Source organism: Bison bison, unplaced genomic scaffold, assembly GCF_000754665.1.
Source record: "Bison bison bison isolate TAMUID 2011002044 unplaced genomic scaffold, Bison_UMD1.0 scf7180017864508, whole genome shotgun sequence".
NCBI lineage: Eukaryota > Metazoa > Chordata > Mammalia > Artiodactyla > Bovidae > Bison > Bison bison.
This window is the reverse complement of record NW_011495064.1, coordinates 9,348,754-9,371,151: the sequence shown is the minus strand read 5'-3', so window position 1 is coordinate 9,371,151 and position 22,398 is coordinate 9,348,754.

Here is a 22,398-nt window from a genome sequence, read left to right as displayed (position 1 = left end):
TGATGGCCTTTTTCCCCTCAAATTCAATTGGTTAGAATATTATTGTTTTAGCCTTTCTGAGTAAGACCACAGGAAGAATATTTGTGTAGCCCAAATCAAGGATGTGGAATGTACAAGAAACACAGAATAGCTGTGATTCTTACAGAGTCTACTAAGAGTACTTTGAAATATCCATTTAAAATTTGTGGCCAGAGGAGGCCTTCTGGGCACAGTGCAAAGTAAGAAAGGCAGAATTTCACCTCAGACCCTCTTCCAGACACCAAACCTGGCAAACTTGGGGCCATGGCTATGACTCCGCAGTCTTGGTCCCACTAGCATCGGTCTTTGGGATACCAGGGAAAAGTACCCAGGGACACCCTAGTAGAGGCAGTGGTGGTTTAGTTGCCAAGTTGTATCTGATTCTTTGTAATCTCATGGACTGTAGCCTGCCAGACTCCTCTGTCCATGGGGTTTCCCAGGGAAGAACACTGGAATAGGTTGCCATTCCCTCCCCTAGGGAATCTTCCCCAACCAAGGAAGACACTGCTGCTGCTAAGTTGCTTCAGTCGTGTCCAACTCTGCGCGACCCCATAGACGGCAGCCCACCAGGCTCTCCCGTCCCTGGGATTCTCCAGGCAAGAACACTGGAGTGGGTTGCCATTTCCTTCTCCAAGGAAGACACTGGGATCCTTCAAAGCCAGAATTCAATGCACATTCCTCGTGGTGCGGAGCCCGCAGTAATACTGTCAGCTGCCAATGGCACCACTATGGTGGTAACAGGGATGAATGAAGACATGTAAACATTTTCAATTATTGAAACCAAAGGGGTCATAAAATCGGTGCAAAGTTTTATCTCAATGTTCTTTCTTCAACTGTGAAACAAGTTTCCTCAGGTCCTCCCTAGGAAATTAATAGCACCCTCAAGCATTAGAAAGAGTCCACTTATTTGAAAAATGAAACTTATGCAGATCAACCATTATAGAAAATTTTAAATCTGTGCATTTTATTATCAAGCTTATGTCTTCCATTAATGTATTAGCTCATCTAGATAATTATATTTTTAAATTGAAGTATAGCTAATTTATAACATTGTGTTAATTTCAGGTGTCCAGCACAGTGATTCAGTTATACACTCATGTATGTATATACATAATTTATTCTTTTTCAGATTCCTTTCCCTTATAGGTAATTATAAAAACACTGAGTATAGGTCCCTGTGTTATACGGTAGGTCCTTGTTGGTCACGTATTTTGTATATAGCAAAGTGTATCTGTTAATCTCAAACTCCCAATTTATTTCCCTTCTTTCCCCTTTGGTAACCATAAGTTTGTTTTCTATGTCTATGAGCCTACTTTTGTTTTGTAAATAAGTTCACCGGTATATATTTTTAGATTCCACATATAAGTGATATCTGGATAACCATCTCACAAGTGTTAAATAAGTAGTAGGATTTCCACATATTTAAAATGTACATGTTGACTATCCATTGATAGTAAGCTGACGTTATAGAATTTATATTTGTAACATCCTCAAAAGTCTGATTTAAACAATATTATCTAAAATTAGCCAAAATGATAGATCCAACTTAAATAAATTTTTGTCTATGAATTTGGCCAATGAAATATGGAAATATGAATATTTTAGGGGAGCTGGTTACATAAGGTCCATAAGTCAGGCAGGCTCAACAAACATATACTGAACATCTATAATTAACAGCCTCTTGTATACTTCTGGGACTAGAGTGGCATTTCTAATTTTTCCTTTTTTCCTGTTGCTCATGGCTTGTGAGCCAGACACCAACAAGTCTTTACAATATAATGCAATAAAAGTCAAAATAAAGGTATATCTCTGTTGTTTCAAGAACAGAGAGAAGGGTTGTGAGCTCTGAAGTCAGAAAAAGATGGTGTCCTGGTGGGCCAGGGGAAAGTCAGCAACTGGAGCGAAGTCAACTCCAGAGAGGTTAGCCATCAAAGAGAGAAGGAGCCAGGTATCTTAGACCTAGGAAAGCCACCCAAAGTCTAGGATGTCTCTGCAAATCATGATCTGGTTAGGAAATTGGCATCCAAAAAGGGCTGGGTTCAGGGAAATTTTTGGCATCAAAGGAAGAGAAATGAACTCAGGAAGGTCCAGGCAAGGAGATGAAATCTCAGTGGGAAGACTGGGTGGTGGATGAGAGCGTGCAACTTGGTAACCGTGCACTGGAGAACTTCCTGAGCTGTTCCATCCTTTTAGGAGCTTCCTGCTAGGGCCTCTGTCTGAACATGTTTGATGGGAATTGTCTACCTAGAGAACCCCTTCTTCTACGGCGGTGGTAGTAACCTGGGCCAGAGAGATGATGCTGACTCACATGGGTCTCAATTCAACACAGATGTAACTCCTAGGAACTGGGTGGTCTCTCCTCTCCAACCCCACTGCAAGTGGAATTATTGCCCAGGAAAACCCCTACAGTCAGACCTAAGTTCTTGAAGCCTCTCTGATATTAACATTTGGATACCCACCCATCCACATCTTTACAGATGGATCAATATCCTTTGTGAGCCCATCAAATCTGCTACCTGTACTCTCCCTAAAGGCTCATGAAGGATGGTGGTGTGTGTGCTTAGTCATGTCCAACTCTTTGCAACTCTATGGGCTGTAGTCCACCAGGCTCCTCTGTCCATGGGATTTTCCAGGCAATAATACGGGAGCAGGTTGCCATTTCCTACTGCAGGGGATCTTCCCAACCCTGGGATCAAACCTGAGACTCTTGTGTCTCCTATATTGGCAAGTGGCTTGTTTACCATTAGCGCTGAAAACAGGGAAGAAAGATTCTCTGAAGATTAATAGACTTGGCGATTGTGTAAGAAGCATACAGACAAACATGGGAGGCAGTGTAGATGGCTGTGTGTGACAGAGAAAGAAGACAGTGATGGTTATTTCCACCCAGTAATGATTGTGAGAAAACTCTGGCCCTGAGAAACTATTCTGCATAAAAATCTGAAAAGAACAGGTAAATATCTGATAAGGCTAAGTAGAGCTCACAGCTCTTTGTTGATTGGCCAAGGTCCTTGATGGCCCAAATTTAGTAAGTGCTGTTGGTAGGCTTTGTCTGAATAAGGGAGTCACTTCCTTCCTTCCTACACCACCTACTGTCTTAAGAGTGTTAAAAGATTTGGAACAGGACAGAAAAGACATTTTTGACAGCATAATGGTTTTAAGGTAACAATACAGCTCAAAAGAAGTAAAGCAAATAATAAGATGGATTTTCCAAGGACCGAAGCCTTCCTCTCCTTTAGATAATTTGGTGGCATTGAGGCTATTGTTTTCCCCACACAAGTCAGAGAGGAGGGTGCCATTCCCATGTATGAGCATGTCCAACATAGAGTAAGCCTCTTGTGCTATTGATAATTATCTTCAGCTGGTGATGGAACCAAGTCACATCTACAGAAAGGCATCTTTTGTGAAGAACACAAAAACATTATTGCAGTGATCCTGCTAATTCCTTGAAATTGTAAGACGTTTCAAAATAGTCACCTTTTTTAGAGAAGAATACTTGCTCTAAAACTTAAAAGCAGCTATGAAAAGCCACAAGGTCAAAAGGTATAAACTTTCACTTATATAATAAACAATTTCTAGGGGGATGAGTCCAGCATGCTGACTGTTTTAACAATACTGTTTCCTATATTTGAAAGTTGCTAAGAGATTAGGGCTTAAAAGTCCTCAACATAAAGGAAAAAATTGTAACTGTGTGTGTTGAAGAACATTCACTACACTTGTGGTAATCATTTCATGACATATTTACATATCAAGTCATTATGTTGTGAAACTTAAACTTATACAATGTTATGTCAATTGTATTTCAATAAAACTGGAAAAACAGCTATTAAAAAGGAGAAAAAGAGACTAATGAATTACTGTAGTACACTATGTACATACAAATGCTTCTTCTTGTTCAAATTCAACAGTAATTCTAAAAGTGGTAATTGCTGTGTGGTGCATACATAGGCACACACATATGTGTGTGTGTGTTTGTATGCTGTGAAGGAAGAGATATTAGAAAGAAACAGGAAAACACTTGATTCTTTGTTACTTTGTTCTATCTGCCCATATTGTTCATGTTGCCATTGTTTAGTTGCTCAGTCCTGTCTGACTCATTTGTGACCCCATGGACTGTAGACTGCCAGGCTCCTCTGTCCATGGGATTCTCCAGGCAAGAATACTAGTGTGGGTTGCCATTTCCTTCTCCAGGGACTCTTCCCCACCCATGGATCAAACCTGAATCTCCTGTGTATTGTGCATTGGCAGGTGGATTCTTTACCACTGAGCCACCTGGGAAGCCCTATTTGTGAGTGGCCATAGACTGACTCATTGGAAAAGACCCTGAAGTTGGGAAAGATTAAAGACAGGAGGAGAAGGGGAAGACAGAGGATGAGATGGTTGGATGGCATCACCGACTCAATGGACATGAGTTTGAGCAAGCTCCAGGAGTTGGTAATGAACAGGGAAGCCTACCGTGCTGCAATCCACGGGGTTGCAAAGAGTTGGACATAACTGAGTGGCTGAACTGAACTGATAGATTGTTTTGAAAGTTTAACTGAATGTCAACTTAATAATCCCAGGATATACAGGCCAGATGGTTTTCTAAGAGGATGTGAGGCCACATGGTAGTGAGATGCTATAGATGACACTATTCAGAGGTGTATTCAGGGCCAATGAAGGTGGTCAGATCCACCTGCTCAGATCTCTGAAACAGAGCCTGGTGGTACCCAGGAGCCATGGGGACAGGAGTGGGCTAGGGCATGGTTTGGAAGAGCAAAGTTCTACCTAGAAGGAAAGGGGTTACGCCAGAAAGAAAAAAGACTAAATTAAAAATCAAATAAATAATATAATACAACAGAATTTCTTTCCTTTTGTTGCTCTTGTCTTATCCTTGCTTCAAGGATGTAGTCTCAGAAAACATAGCCACAGCTATTTCACATGGTTCTTCCCCACTTTTCTGTGGGCTCAATCCTAAAGAAAATCAACCCTGAATATTCATTGGAAGGACTGATGCTGAAACTGAAGCTCCAATACTTTGGCCACCTGATGTGAAGAGCCGACTCATTAGAAAAGACCCTGATGCTGGAAAAGATTGAGGGCAGGAAGAGAAGGGGGCGACAGAGGATGATGTGATTGGATGGCATCATAGACTTGATGGACATGAGTTTGAGCAAGCTCTAGGAGATAGTGAAGGACAGGGAAGCCTGTCAAGCTGCAATCCATGGGGTCGCAGAGTTAGACGTGACTTAGAGACTGAACAACAACAATAAATCAACACCTTGGATTTCTGGGTATTTTGCATCAACACACTATGTCGTGTTATGTTCTGAGGCTGTTTCCTAAACAGTGCAGTCATGACCTCAAGAGAGAAGGTAAACCCTAAATCATGCCTGAGCTACCCTGAGGAGGCTGGGCTCTGCAGGCAACCTTGAACTGGAAGAAAACTTTCAGGTTAACCAAGTTCTTGCTTAGAGTGAATGGGATTGCAGCTAGGTCATGGAACAGTAGATAGGACCTGCGGGTCACACCAAGCAGTCTCCTTGTCGTGTTGGGGAAGCTGAGGTCCGAGGCACACACCTGTGAGGACAATCAAGGCCCCTCCTTGGCATGACTTCCTCTCAAATGCCTTCCTGGATTCCTGGATTACAGGTAGACATCTCCAGCCTCTCTCAGAGCTGAGCAGTGTCTGAAAGGTAGCCTGTGGAGTACTCACTGATGCTTCAGAGTGGGTCAGAATGTGGCCCCTGAGCAGCCCTGCCCCCAGCAGAGCCCATGCAGCTCAAGGACCTCACACCTGCCCGCCTCCAGGGATGCTCATGGCCAAGGTCAGAGAATGGGAAGAGGTGCCATGAAGGGGAATGTGCCCCTGTGGACATACCAACCACAGCCCAAACCAGGGGAATGAAGGAGGCCAGGGAAGATATAGTTTGTATTCCTGAAAGTAGTGAATGAAAATAGAAGGTTATAAAAACAACAGTTCTGAGACAGAATTCTATTTCAATTTGGCTAAAAATTACTTTATCAACTTTTTAGAAAGAGTTCCAGATTACCACCTGCTGCAATTATCATCATTTCCCATCAAAATGTTACAAAGAGGTTACAAGTCTTTGACCATAGTTCTCTATTATGTTATCACAGTATTCATTTCATTTTCAGATTGGTGAAAATTTCAATGGCTTCATTAAAATATTCATTTTTTTTGCTTTTGAAAATATTTATTTTTCTCTTTTTTCCACGTTCTTGAAGAACAATGAATTTAATAACAGTTAGGAGAAGAAGAATTAAGTGAAAAAAATCACAAAGCAAACACCGGCCATCAAATGCATCTCTTAAGAAAGCACTGAGGCGTCCTCCTGCAGGATTTTTGATGAGAAATGAGGAGGTCTATATTCCAGCAGCTCCCTTTGCTCTTGTACACTAATGGGTGAGCTTTCTCATTTCGGGTTATTCAAACTGAGGCCACTGTATATTTCACAATATCACAGCATCAAATACGTCCTGACCTCCTGAGAGAGACCCAAAAGTCATTTTTTAAAAAATGAGTAAACGATCAGTGAAACCGATACTGCTTTTATTTTTTTTTAATATAAATTTTCTATCATGTCTCCCACTGTGACACCTCAGTCCCCCCTCCCCCAACCCCTTCGCCCCACCCCCATGATGGAAAGAAAAGCCGGGGGCCCAGCCGTCACGGAGCTGAGCAGGCTGAGGGGTGCGGGGTGCAGCCTGGAGCCTTCACCAAGGATGATAAGCCTGCATGAATTTTACGAGTCTCAGTATCAAGGTTGCCCTAGCCCAAGGGATTTAAGAATAAGGCGGGGAGAAAAGAGAAGGCAGATGTATGAATAACTGGCATTGTAAATCTTCACCGTGGCAACCCACAGCTCGAAAAAGTCTGTGATGAGTTCATGACTTGGGAAGAAAGCGACGCAGCAGAATGTGAATGGATTTTCTTCAGCTACTTAATACACTGCTTAGAGCAGCTTAAGGGGGTGCCTGTAAGGGTGTGTGTGTGTGTGTGTGTGTTTGTCTCTGTGTGTGTGTGTGTGAGAGAGAGAGAGAGAAAGCCTGTGTAAGAGGAGGAGCTCTCTGGAAATTCGTTAGAAGGAATTACCAGTGTTCTACAGCTCGCCAGCTTTGGGGGCAAAAAGAGGACCGTTTAGCCTCAGAATATAAATGACCGGATTTTGCTTGGGGGAGGGAGAAAAAAAAAGGGCCGCGGGGGAGGGGCACAGGATTATGAAGCGAGTCACAGTGAGCAAATTGGGCCCTCCGCCACACAGCGCAAGGTCACAGGGAAAGTCACGGTGTTGGTGGTGGTGGTTGATAGGAGAAAGTGGCTCATGATAAATCGGTTCCCATTTTGCAAAATCTGGCAGCTAATGAAAATAAGATGCATTTGAGTAGTCTCTGTGAACACCTGATTTTTCCTTCTCTCTCTCTCCCCGAGCACACACGCACACACACGCACACACACGCAGGGCCTGCTGATGTATGAAAGCAGAGCCCCGGCTCTAATTGTGCAATTATAAAACGGAAATGATGCAGGTTTGGCAACGCAGGGAACGAAGGAAGCTCAATAACATTGTTTAATAACAAGCAAATAAAGCTCAGAGGGGAAAGAGGTGACTCTCTCTGCTTTAGACTCATTAAGGAGCCTGAAACATATTGTAAAAGAGTGATATTTAATTATGGGCCGGACTGATAACAGAGAGCAGGGCCTCACTGGGAGAAAGAGACCCCGTGCTCCTAGGAGCTCGCAGCTCCAAACATCAATTACCATGATTATCTACCCGGTGCTTACAAAATGCACGGGCTCCGTGTTCCATCAGCGACCCGTAAACAGGCTTCGCATAGGCAAATTTATGGGCACAGGCAGCCAGGGCCAGGTGGGAAAGCCAGCCTCCCATTGGTGGTTCCCCAGTGAAGGAGGAAAGAAGCAGAGGAAAGAAAAATCTGTCTTTTGCACTGCTGAAAGAACAATTTATTACAGAGCATTTGTGGAAGACAGCATTGGTTGCCCTGCTGTTTGCTTTCTTTCTTTTTTTTTTTATCCTCGGCTGCCTGTCTGGATGAGAAATGAAGGAATATTTAGCAAGTCCTGGTGACAGGGGACCATGTGGCATGTCCCATCAAACTTTCTAGTACTCTAGAGACCATGAGTGAAGGACAGGGAAGCCTGGTGTGCTGCAGTCCATGGGGTGGTAAAGAGTCGGCCACGACAGCCACTGAACAACAAGAGACCATGATCCAAGCCACCAGGAATTAGGAGTGAAATGCTGTCTTCTCCCTTTACCCTCAGATTCCAGGGGTGGGGAGCTGGACCTGATAGCTTGTGCACTTGACCTTAGGATTTGGTAGAATGACAAGTGCCCAGAGGAGGCAGGTGACTTATTTTGCAGACCTTGGGATGTATCTTCTGGGGGTGGTATGATTTCCTGGTGTAGTTTTCTTTTCCAGTGTGGACTGTGGAAATTCTGAGGAATTAAAAATGCTTGGAGATTGTTGCGCTATCCAATCTATTATTTTTTTTTTAACTTTTTGTATTGGAGTATATTGGTGCCACTGGTAAAGAATTTGCCTGCCGATGCAGGAGACGCAAGAAACTCGGGTTTCAATCCTTGGGTGGGGAAGATCCCTTGAAGAAGGAAATGGCAACCCACTCCAGTATTATTGCCTGGGAAATCCCATGGACAGGAGAGCCTGGAGGGCTACAGTCCATGGGGCCACAAAGAGTCGGACATGACTTAGTGATTGAGTATAGTATAGTTGATTAACAATATTGTGCTCTTTCCAGGTGTACAGCAAAGTGACGCAGTTATACATATATATCTATTCTTCTTTAAATTCTTAAAAAAATTAGATAAATACTAACACTCTGTGGGTCTATCTGTCCAAGGAAATACTCAGTCCCTTTATGTTCAAATCTTTCCAACAACTGGCAGAAATGTTGACACAGTTACTCAGATATTTTTCATACTCTGAGTTTATATTTCACAATAGAGAGTGTCTTCCTACTTTAACCTTTACAGCACAATTTTGTGAGGTGGTAGTAACCTCCTGACGCAAGGACATAGCACTTTTTCTCTCTTTGTAATTGGAATATAGTTGATTTAAAATATTGTGTTAGTTTCAAATGTATGGTAAAGTGATTCAGTGATATACACATGTATTTAAAGATTATTTTTATTATAGGTTATTACAGATATTGAATGTACTTCCCTGTGCTATACAGTAGGTCTTTGTTTATTTTATGTATGGTAGTTTGTATCTGTTAATCTAAATTCCCAATTTATCCATGCCCCTCTTTCCCCTTTGGTAACCATAAGCTTGTTTTCTATGTCTGTGAATCTGCTTCGGTTTTTTTTTTTTTTTCCCTCATTGTGGTTTATCATGGGATATTGACTATAGTTCCCTCTGCTCTACAGTAGGACCTTGCTCTTTATCCATCCTACATATAATAGTTTGCACCTGCTAATTGCAGACTCCAAATCCATCCCACCCTGCCCCCATCCCTCTTGGAACTCTAAGTCTGTTCTCTGTGTCTGTGAGTCAATTTCTGTTTCATAGATAAGTCCATTTGCAGAAGACACACCACTTAAACTTACTCATGCTCCTTTGTGACCGCTTTGAATAAGATTGTCTCTGAACCATGTATGCTGAGCAGTGGACACCAGGTGACTGGACAGAGCCATGGTGGCTGTAATTGGTCAGCAGGGCAAGTCCTACCTAGTACTGCTCTACTTCCACCATCTACCTCTGGAGCCGGAATTTCTTGTGCTTTGCAACTTGCTAAGGACTGGGGAACACTGCTGGCTGTGAATGTTCTTGTCAGCCCCATCCCGAAGAACAAAGGAAATTTGGGCTACTTTTTAATTCTGCCCTCTCAGCTCATCAACACTTGGTTTGCATTAAAATGTAAGAACATTACACTCCACCCTCTGCTAATAATCAGAAAGTACTGCTTTGAAGTTTCCCTATTTCTCAGCTACTACCCATGACAGATGTTTGCCAGAGAAAAACTCAGGGGGCATTTTCTTGCAAGCATTTTGGCTGAGAACGGTACCCATTGTGCCACTTAATATTTCAGTGATCTCTAGAGTAATCAGGAAATAGCAGTGACTTATTTATCTCACGTCTTACTCCTTGCGAGCCCCCCACCACCACGGGCACGACCTCTGAAGGCACACATTAATTTCACCTCTGTATTTCTATAGCATCAATTAATAAAAACTGACTACGTTTCTAACAAATGCACATGTCCTGATAAATGAGGGTCCTGACTTAATTGCTCTGTAAATTAAGAGCTCACAATAGATAGTGTAGGTGGTGACAATAGGGAAGAGTTTTAATATTTAAAAACTCATTAAATTGGTGTACTTTTTGAATAATTAAAGTCACAGGACCACTTTAAGGAGCTAATTTCAGTTTCATTCTTAAATGTTGTGATGACAATTCACGTGCTCCAAAAAAGTTAGAACTGTTCTTGGAATTACTACATTGAGTTACTTTTTGTCCTGATTTGTAATGGGCTCTGGTTTATTCCTCTTCTCTTCTTTCTCTTCTTCTTCCTCCTCCTCCTCCTCTTTTTCTAAACCTAGTGACAATGGCTGAATTAAAACCATTCAGATAAAAGGTTTTAAGGTCAAGTTATCCGTTTACTCAAAGATATAGATCAAGACAAATGTCACCTGGTTGGTTTTTATCTTTTCTATCTCAACCAAATCTTTTCGTTTCCATTCCATTACTTTCATTTGACATACGTGCACATTTTTAGGTATAAATATTTTTCAGGGAAAAAGGTTGTGTTGTTTTTGTTTATGATTGACAGCTAGGGAGAGATCTAAATGCTGACGTATGTGTCATGATGATAAGCCTTGAAGGAGTCCGGGCTGACCACAAATCTTGAGGCTTATGAAAGGGAGATCCTAGAAAGAGCTCCCATCTAAGCTGGGAATCACCACGAACACACAGAGTGGAGATATTTTCCCCCTTTGACTCAGAAGCTTGACTTTCAAAGTGATGATTTACACTGAGAATGATATATGGTTCCACAGCCCAGTGTTAACAGTTGGAAAGTAGTCTAATTCTGCGTTGACCAGGGCTCCATATTGTCCTCACGCCTTTTTTGCTTCTTACTTTTCACACGTGTGCATCACACTGCCTAGCAGAGTCATCAGTATTCAGCCAGCTATTAAGCTGCCTGTCCTGCTCAATTTTCCAAGTTCCCTGGATGTGAACTCTCTGGAGAAGGCAAACATAAGGAACTCCGTCTGGCATTTGTTTCCGGAAACTTAGAAGCCATTTTTTAAAGTAAATTCTTCTTCTTCTTCTTCTTCTTTTTTTTGACCATGCCACGCAGCGTGTGGAATCTTAGTTTCCTGACCAGGGATCGAACTCTTGCGTTAGAAGCTCTGAGTCTTAACCCCCGGACCCCAGGAAATTCCAGGAGCCATTTTTTTGGAGAGAATTATTTTCATGTGAACTTGAGACTTCAGAAAATACAAACGAAAAATACTGGGGAGGGGAAGTGAAGTGAAGTGAAAGTCGCTCAGTCGTGTTCAACTCTTGGTGACCCCATGGACTATACAGTCCATGGGATTCTCCAGGTCAGAATACAGGAGTGGGTAGCCTTTCCCCCCTCCAGGGGATCTTTCTAACCCAGGGATCGAACCCAGGTCTCCCTCATTGTAGGCGGATTCTTTACCAGCTAAGCCACAGGGGAAGTTTTGATTAAAATAGAACATTGATCGGTCTTCAAACAACACTTTCCATGGAAAAAAAGGCGTGTACAGAGAAAACAATACTATTCATAAAGCACTGTTGTCTCACAGATCAGAGGAAATGAAGTGGTTTTTTTTAGGATGTGGGATCAGAGGTGGGGCTGGGGGTTGGGGGGACTGGCATTTTATTCTTGAAACGAGTATTCTTGAAACAGCATTGTCTCTGTAAAGAACTAAGTGAAGGTGATAGCAATTCAAAGTTTGTGTGCCTGTGTTCTTCTCATAGAAGCAATTGTAAGGAAAAAAGAATCAGTTATAAAATCGTAGTGAAAAGCAGGCAGAAAAAGCACATGCAGGACGGAAAACATAAAAGACAGCATTTTTTACTCCATCAATTCATTAACTCAACCCTGCTTCCTGCCCCTCTGTCTTAGATGAGGGTATATCAACCTAGAGTTCTCAACTCTGAGAAGACTATTATATTAAAATGCTCTCACAGTGCATCTCATGGGATTGGGGAAAGCTGGGTTGCAAATGGGATTTTGAACCGTGTGAATTGCCAATCCCCAAAGATTGTGAAATCCTGTGGCTAGGCACCACGTTCAACAAGATGTGCTTCTGTGACAAGGCAATATCACCCCAACATATTATTTTTACCTTTGGCGAGAATTTTATAACATTTGAGAGCACAGCACACTCAAACGTGCTTCTCTAAGGGTGACCCAAATGGAAATGAAGTCTCCCTGGGTGCACTACCATCGTCCATTTATTCATTTGTTCTAATATTGTTTTTATTTGGCTTGGAAAATACATGAACACTTTAGGCTGGGGCTTCCTTCCTGGCTCAGATGGTAAAGAATCTGCCTGCAATGCGAGAGATCCGGGTTTGATCCCTGGGTTGGGAAGATCCCCTGGAGGAGGGCATGGCAACCCACTCCAGTATTCTTGCCTGGAAAATCCCATGGACAGAGGTGCCTGTCGGGCTACAGTCCGTGGGGTCACACAGAGTTGGACGTGACTGAGTGACTAGAACTTGAACTTTCACTTTTAAGTCGCTAGTTCTTCAAAGTCCTTCATCTGTTGATAGTTGATAGATTCATCTGTTGACAGCACTAGTGTAGCCAGTGTAGCCAATACTACCCCAGGATTGGAGAGGAAACGATGAGATAAAGGAGGAAAATCATCAAGGAGGGATGCCAGAAACAAATTCAGGGAGGGAAAGAAGCAGAAATCAAAATATATTTTCTCTTTTTAGCATCTGGTTTGGCTATGAGCTGAAGAGAAGGGAAAAAGAAAACGATGGGGAGGGAGAAAGCCATGGTGGAGAAGACCCCAAGACCACAGTGCACACAGCCACGTACCCCCAAAATGTCTCTTCACATATTGAAAGAGACGAAGCACAGAATCGCCCATATTAAATGGTTGCTTTGTTACAAAGCATTCACTAGGAAGAAAATTGGTTAAACCTGACCACATCATAGTTTGTGTTTTTCAGAAATCTACTTTCAGAAATTCAGTGAAGTGCCCAGTTTTACAAAGAACATAATGTGGCTGAGCTGGTAAAGAGTCTGCCTGCAATGCGGGAGACCTGGGTTCGATCCCTGGGTTGGGAAGACCCCCTGGAGAAGGGAAAGGCTACCCACTCCAGTATTCTGGCCTGGAGAATTCCATGAACTGTGTAGTCCATGGGGTCTCAAAGAGAGGGACTCGACTGAGTGACTTTCACTTTCACTTCCAATGGGCCTGTAGAAATGTGTCTCCATCTACCAGGGGGCAGAAAGGAACCCTTTGATTGGACAGAGGTCTTGGACTTCAACTTTGGTTTTTTTTTTTTTAATTTATTTTTTGATTGAAGGATAATTGTTTTACAACAACTTTGATTTTTGAGCAGTGGCAATTTGCATAGCCTTTTTACTGTCAGATATCACTCACTGGGGATGGATCCACAGAGGCATCTCTAAGAAACCCCATCCTTTAGTGTTAAGCTCTGAGCTTCACTTTGGGTACAAACTCTCTTTGCACTAAAGAGATTGATGGAAGTGTTGGTGCTCTGTTGGGTGGTCTTCATCTTCTGGTAGGTTTGTTTTTGGAGGCACAAGATATATTTCCTCTCCGTGTCTTTTGCAAGAACACAGATAGAAATGATTGAATTAATAATTTCAATGTGTGCCACTTTATACAGCATTTTGCACTGAATCTGGTCTCTGAAAACGTCAAGTTCTTTGTCCTTCTGTCCTCCTCAGAGGGTTTTGTTCTTTTCATTCATGATGGATCCTTACTTGTGGTTTTGCTTGGGGTAAGCAGTTTTTTTGAAAGAAGGGACATGCCGCGTGCCCTGAAGGGATATCAGATCATCCTGTGCTGGCCTCAGTCTGTCCAGTGTGGGTTACTGGTCATGGCTTACCTCAGTGGCAGAATCAAAGAAAGAGTAGCCATTCAAGAGAAAAGCTAAATGTTGGAAATCATTAAAATAACTACAACTGGTATACACCCTGGGGAGCCATAAGATGTAGTTTTCTCTGCTGGTGCCAAACGTCTATCTGAACTGAAATGTAAACCTTTGACAGCTGAACAAGGAAAAGAAAAAACAAAAAAACAAACTCTGCCTTGGGAATGGTCATTGCAGTTGGTTGCTTACCACATTGGCGAACAGTGTACATCTGTTGACCAGCCCGGAGTCCTACTTCACATATGAAATCTGATGAGAGATCGCAGTCTGAATTAATAGATGTGAAATGCTTTGAGTTTAATTAGCACATCTTTATGATTCCGTGTTGAGTATTTGGCATGTAAAGAAAACTAGAGCAGCATTCAGTAGCACAAACACTCCAGTACGCAGAGATTTAAAAATAAATCATAATAAGAAACACAAAGCCTATTGAATGCCACTAAGAAGCCAAACCACATGGAGGTAGCCAGTCAAAAAGTACAGCCCCTGGAACTGAGTCTAAAAATCTGCCGTAGTGCTCTGTCTCTACTGCCAAATCCCATATGACATCACTGTGATCTCTGCAGAAGAAATAAAACAATAAAGCAAATCCAGGTGATTTCAGAACCATCCCGATTTCCCTCAAAAACAAGTTTAAAATGTATTCCTTTGGTTGTTGGTGCTATTTCCTGACAGGGATGGGGTTCTCTGGCCCAAAACTTGAACTCCCTGCAAAAGGACACCATGCGTATGCACTCAGGTTCCCCTTGCTCCACTGCCTGTGACCTGAAGGCTCCAGTGACACGGCTGTATCTTCAGGACTTTCTGGGATGACGTTGATTAGACACACATTACATTCACTTCAGCATGGCATTCACGCTGTAAAATCTATAAGAGATAAATCCTCCAGTAACCTAAGGGCTTCCCAGATGGCTTAGTGGTAGAAGAATCCACCTGCCCATGCAGGAGACATGGGTTTGATCTCTGGGTTGGGAAGATCCCCTGGAGAAGGATACGGCAACCCACTCCAGGATTCTTGCCTTGAAAACTCCATGGACAGAGTCACTTGGCAGGGCTATAGTCCATGGGGTCACAAAGAGTTGCACATGACTGAGCAACTGAGAACACACCAATAACATATCCATAGGTAAGATGGCCAGTAGCTCAATCTTTCCTAAAATTATATACTCACGTACCCAGTAAAAGTTTGCTACATTCAGGGTGTTTTCTGTCTATCATCATTCATCTCATTTCTGTTTTTTCAATATTCTAACTTTATGAATGTGTTACTATGATGTGACAACTCTTAAAGCTATCCAGCTTTCAGATTTTGATGATCAGTGATTTTGGTTGTCTTTGTCACATAATCAAGAGGAGTTTCTAAGAGCTCCAGCTTTGTAGGTGAAAATGATGCTACCATTGGATATTAGTAGGCTTTGAGGTGTTTTTCCAGATGGATTTATACCGATAGTTTCATTTTTCTCTTCCCTGGTCCTCCATTTCTTCTCCTCCACTATTGCTTTTTTCCAAGAACAATGGGCATACATTGTGTTGTCATTAGTCTTTGTAACAGTCTGAAACTTACAGACCTGTGTGTGCTCAGTTACTTCAGTAGTGTCCATTCTTTGCGACCCCATGAACTGTAGCCAATCAGGCTCTTCTGTCCAGGGTATTCTCTAGGCAAAAATACTAGAGTGGGTTGCCATGTCCTCCTCCTGGGGATCTTCCCTACCCAGGGATTGAACCCATGTCTCCTGCATTGCAGAAGATTCTTTACCCACTGAGACACCTGGGAAGCCCCTCACAGACATAGTTTGATAAAAATATTCATGTCTTGGGCCTCCACTGCCCAGTGCTCTGTTCAAAAATCAAGCCAAGCACAGAAGCCGTGTGCTTCTGGTACTCTCCAGAAGTATTTTTAATTTCATTTGGCTCCCTATTAGACACTGCAGAATTATGCAACATCATATGTTTAAAAGTTATCTGTGTGGTCCAAAATCTATCCGTGAAATTTTTGAAGGTAGTTTCTCAGTGTGGAGAAACAGAACAGTCATGTCAAACCAATTAAAATATATCTACCTAATGGCTTGCACCTTTGAGGCCACTAGGAACTGTCACTTAAAGAGACAGAAGTAGACCTTTGGTGTCCTGTGGCTGCCATGAACTTGTAGCTGATGAGGATGGACCTCTTCAATCTTACAGTTCCAGAGACGTTTATATCTACTTTAGGGGGAATGCTGGATTCTCAGTGTTAAAATTTTAAGTAGCTTAATATTACCTGAATGAAACAAGATTGAAAAACCTCAGAAAAGAACATTTTTCTTTGATCTAAATACAAATCCTGCTTGAACTCCAGGAATGTAGATCAAGTCCATTATAATGTAACCAAAAATTATATTCTGATGAAAGTCAGAAATTTACAAATCCTATTCAGATATGGATTCTCAAGGTACATCTGGGATCCTTGATGTGAAGGAAAGCACAGGCGCTGTTTTAAGCTCTGGATAAGTGACAAATAATGCAAAACTCTATTTCAAGGAAGAAATTTGATCAGCACAAGCTCTGAATATATGAATGGCTTAACTGTAATTCAGACAGTAATGAATGTCAGGTTATAGTAGCAACTAGGTATTGTTATGATAAGTTCTTTAAATGCTCTGCAGCCTGAAGTGAAGTGAAGTGAAGTGAAGTCACTCAGTCATGTCCGACTCTTTGCGACCCCATGGACTGTAGCCTACCAGGCTCCTCCCTCCATGGGATTCTCCAGGCAAGAGTACTGGAGTGGGTTGTCACTTCCTTCAGCCTAGGATTTTGTTTTTTGCTTTTTTTTCCAAAACTAGAAGTCAAGTTCCAGTGCAATCTTGGAGATTTTCTTCAGAATATCACCCATGACTGTATTTTGCTTTTTCTGAAATTGTGGTGTGTCCAGTCCTTCCCTGATCACACATGCTTAACCAAATAATGACTAACAGATTCAGGGCTTAGTAAAATCCTAAACTATCCATCATTTGTCTTTCTGCTTCCTCAGTCTTCATCTTTTGGGTCTTCCATATCTTCCTTCAACAGAAATCTTCTGAAGGAAACAGTTTGCAGATTATCATCTGTAATTAACTTAAATTCAAAGATTCAAATACACTCCTTTAATTTCTTTTGGGGGTATGATCAGGGAATTCATTAGTAATCAATATATTTAATAAGTGTGTGGTGTGCCTATTGGCTATCACACACAGCATTCTAAACAACATATCATGTAACTCCTGCAGAGTTTCCAAATCTTGATTATTTAAACAAAAGCAGATTTACCTCTGCAAATCTTTACAAAGATTTCCAACAACCAAAAGAAAAAAAAAACAAATGGTTATTTGGTTTCAATCTAACATGTGCATCTATCTGGACTTAATAATTTCCCTCTGTTTATTTTCCATTAAAGAGGAGGTGGTTATACAATCCAGTGTGAGTATTTATAAAAACTCAGAACTTTGTTTGATAGAGTATGTTATTTCATAGCATTTTTCAATCCATTCAGCTCTGAGTGTTTTCTATCACACAAATTGCTGTGTCACTGAATGTCATTCCAAAGCTGGTGGTGTGAACCCCACATTGGTTTCAAAGACTCTCCCTCCCCATCAGGAATTTCCTCTTTTTAAAGATGCACAGATAAAACAGTGATTGCTTAGAAACCAAGTTGCAATGTTCATCACTTTGTAAGTACCATGACAAATTACAGAGCATTGTTGTTTAAATTAAACGTTAAAGTAGGTTAGTTCAGACATTTATAATGGTGCATGTAATTAGCCCCAACACCGAAGAAATATCAACAAATTAACTGTTTTCGAAGAAAAAAAAAGTCATCTTCAAAATATTCCCGTATGAGCACTGGGGCCTTTAAACAAATGATGTCACCCAGTCTGGGAGGGCTTTGTCATGTTCAGTAAATTAGCACGACCTAACCACAGCAGAAAATTTCCTTGAGCTGCAATAAAGACTAAATGCTTTCAGACTCCCATGATCCTTTGTAGTCATCATTTTAAAGCACTGCCTTAGTGAGCTAAACCTGTAAAGTTTTCTTTGGAGCGGCTGTGAGTTGATTAGATCTATTTCAGCCTAGTAGTGGTAATAGGCTCCTCTCTGAGAAACTGCTTACCCTCTGCTCCCCGGCAGCTGGAGAGACTGGAATTAATCAGATCTGCTGGGGACTTCCTCTGCGTCTCCACAGGCCAGCAACTCTGGAATCATTTACCGCGGAATCTGACTGTCAACTCTTTGTCATTTAGGCTTTTGATTATGCTTTCTTTCTTTCGTTTTCTTTTTTTTTTTCCCCCAAGGGGGAAAAAATGGAAATGGATGACAGATTATCCTAATAAAGAAATTTACATGTGACTTATACAGATATCCGTGATCACCTTTGATCTGTCCTTTAAAAAAACAGAGGTGTGTGATAAGGTAGGGAGGATCTGCTATTAAAATTAACTTTCCCCCCACCCTTTATTAAGATATACATCCAACCAAAAGAAAGCAGACACTGATAGGTACACTGTGTTTTGGAGAAGGGTATATTTGGAGATCTCATTTTTGAAGGACCTTTACGATTCTCTTCGGCAGCTTTCCGTAAAATGGTTGGTCTGTGTGTCTAGCTCAAATTTGTCCGTCTCAACATGTACAGAATCACTACCTATAACACAAAGCCTATTAACATTCATGGCAAAGCACTACCAAGTACCCACTGAAATGACAAAGAAACAGATTCAAGTCCACATAAAAATCTATGAGTCTAATTTCACTACTTGATTTTCTCAGATGCAAATATCTTGATAATTGAGTTGCATGATTTTACGCTTAAAATTAAAAAATATATATATTCCCATAATGTCATAACAAAAATAAACCACCCAAATCGGAGGACAATTTTACATTAAGAATTTTTATCTTGGGGCAACTTTTTCTTCAATTTAGAAACCAAGAATATTTTCTCTTATTTCAGCGTTCTAATTGTTTGACAGGGTACTCTTTCTGAGGGAACATATACCCAACAGATAGGGTAAAGACATTTAAATATCTTCTCTAGGGTATAACCGTAATAAGTATATGTAAATGCTGGGAACTAATGTTTCTAAAATTGTGATACATAATATTCTAGGATAAATGTAATCCCCCTAAAAGTATTTTTGCAAACAATATTTTCTTTCACCTAATTGGTATGAAGGCTGTAATGAGTCAAATCGAGAAACTGTATATTGTACATGCCAAGATGTTATGGATACATTGGGATCACGTAGCCCAGACCAACAAAAGTGTTACAGAAACAGACAACAGACTAAATGTATTTACCTTACAACAAGAATGTCCTGCTTTCTGTACAAGTTTGCAGGGCAGGGCAGCGGATTTCAATAAGGAATTGTGTGTTACATGGGGCTTGTGGACTCTACGTAAGGCATAGCCTTCTTGTCTGTCCTTCTGACGCTGTTTAAGTCTGGCTGGGCCACAAAACAGCCACAAAACGAGTGTAGATTTGAGGGCTCACTCTATGTGTGTGTCTGGCAGGTGGAGAGTGTGTGTACCTAAAACATCCCTTCCAAGAAGAGGGAATAGTGTCTCAGTGGTCCAGCGCTCAAAGGAATGGTGGGAAAGGTACATCGCTGATGAACACGGCACCAACATTGTGGGCTTATGTCGTGTTTTTGAGAATTGTATTTTCTTAAGGGATGCAGGCTCCCTTTGGATCATTCAAATGTGAACAACTGAGCAGAGCGTCTGCTTTCTGGCCCACACTCCTTCCCCCTCATCTCCTCTCCTCACCCACTCCCTCCCACCCCCGTCTCTGGCTGTGGCTGGCACCTTGCTCTTTCTTCTGTTTGGGTGGGCAGGGTGCCCAGGTGCCTCCCAAGGGGCTTCACCTACATTGCTCATTAGCCCCCCTTCAGAAGGAAAAACCATCCTGCCACGATGCTCTCTGCTGCCTCGCGGTCCCCAAGGCCCTGAGATGCTGACTTCTCTTCTGCTCTCCGTGGTCCCAGGCACGGGGGCTACAAGAGGATGCTGCTGGGGTTCATTTGGCACAGCCTTTTGCAAGAATGCAACTTGCATTTGGCCAAATTCAATGAGGAGCGGAGAGAGAGAGAGGGAAAGAGGAAGAGAGAGAGAGAGAGAGAGCCCTGCTCACTAATTGAGCTATTTAACAGACTGCAGAGCTACCTGGAGAGCAGCCAATCATTACTCAGTGTCTTAATAGTGCTGAGACTCTAGCATCATTCCAAGTAAGTTTCACATATTTGTTTGTTTGTTTTATTTTAGTTTGTCTTTAGTGGTGGTGGGATGAAGAGAGGGTGGAAATAAGAGCAGAGATGGGGGAGGATATGAAATGAGGACCACTGTGCCTTGTGTGTTAATCCAGACACTGAAGGAGGAAAAGCCAGTGTGGTTCTCAGACTAGCAAGGAACAAATTCAAAATGGCAAAAAAAAAAAAAAAAATAAGTTTGAGATTTATTTACAGGACTTGGTCTTCATAATTTTTTTTTTTTTCTCGCTTCCCCTTACGTAGGTCACCTTCCCCATCCTGGGGCATCTCTTTGGCTGCTTGTCAATGGCCCTTTCCCAAGTGGCACTGACCTGTCAGGCTGTCCTTGCTGACCTGGCCTCAGGCTGGGGCGCTGCTCACAGGCTGGAACGATTTCCTTCAGAACAGCCCTTGGATGCAGAGGGTTTGTTGATTGGCAAGATGGCTGGAAAGGGAAGACCCTGCCAACCTGGAGCCTGCTCTTCTTTCTAGACTTGGCCCCAAAGCTCTCTTCTCCTGGAATCCTCTGGGACGACTCCCTTCCGATGTCTCCATTCCGTACTTTGCACGCACAGCTTACATCAGTGTGTCCACGTGGCATCTATTTTGACGCCTCCATTTCTTTTTGAGGCCTTGGTGTCTGCTTTATCTTCTTGATCAGAATAGAAGCCCTCCCAGTGTGGGAACCGTATCTTCCAATTCTTCATTTCTTTCTTCTACCATACTTTTTCTCATACTTCGTGAGCTAAAAGCGTTTATTAAGGTTTATTTTGACACGCAAAGAGTTGGACACGACTGAATGACTGAACAACAACAAACAGGTTTATTTACTGAATGACTGTGAGGAAAAGTAGTTGTTAGCTGAAGCTTCCATTTCGTGGAAACCTTGGCCAGGCATTGACCATTCTCTGTGCCCCACTTGATCAATATTAAGAACAAACCACAAGGATCCATTTTCAAACGTTCTGTGAAAATTAATAGATACTGAGTGGCCATAGCCCAAGATAGTGATTAAGAGGGCTGGCTCTGGAGCCAGGATGCTTGGTTTGAATCCTGGCTCTGTACAGACTAACTGCTCAATAATTATAACACTCTAAATTTTCCAGTTTTAGGCTCAACAGTTACTGAATGTTTACTCTGTGCCAGCCACGGTGACAAGCACTTCATCAGCATTGCCATGGCACCCCTAGGAAACAGATACAGTTATTATTCCCATTTTACACATGAGTAAGGTCAAGTGGTTGACATGGCTCTTGATGTATGGTGGGGGCTTAATGGTGACATTGAAGCCATGTGATGAATTCAAAGTGTACCGAGAGCTGAAAGGAGAGGAGAGGACCAGCTTCCAAGCTCCTCTCGCCCATCTTCCTCAGCTCATACCTGGGGCCATGGTCTAGGCTGCAAGGCAAGCCTGGGACGGTGTATCTGCAACCCCAAGCACAGTTTACAGCGATGGCAGAAATAAACAGAGTGAAGCCTGCTTGTGATCTCGCCAAGCCTGTTCTCTCTCACGGCACATTCCTATCTGAATGTCCCAGCCAAGGACCCATAAAAGGGTTTTACCACTGAGATTGGCTTCTCCTCAAACTGTCAGAGCTATTGCCAAGTGTTGCTGTCAAACAGTGGCACATCTTCTCCCTTTCAAATCCTGCGATTCTCTGCGGCTTAAAAAAAAAAGTGCATTTGTCTATGTATGTGTTGTTTGTATTTCTTTGTGTGTGTGTTCTCAGACACCAGGGGTGACTTATGTTTTGGTCTAATTTATAAATGATTATATCAGTAACTGAACTTGTCTGAACACTAACGCACTATAGATGTGTCTAGAATTTAGTGAGCAGTTGGTGTGCTTTAAAAATGCTAAAAAAGTGTTTTCTACAGTTTAGTATTTGCATTGTATGACTTTCTTTTAAATATTACAATAATTTTTTTGTTTATACACTTCAGTGATATATTTTTATTTTAATATTAAAAATTC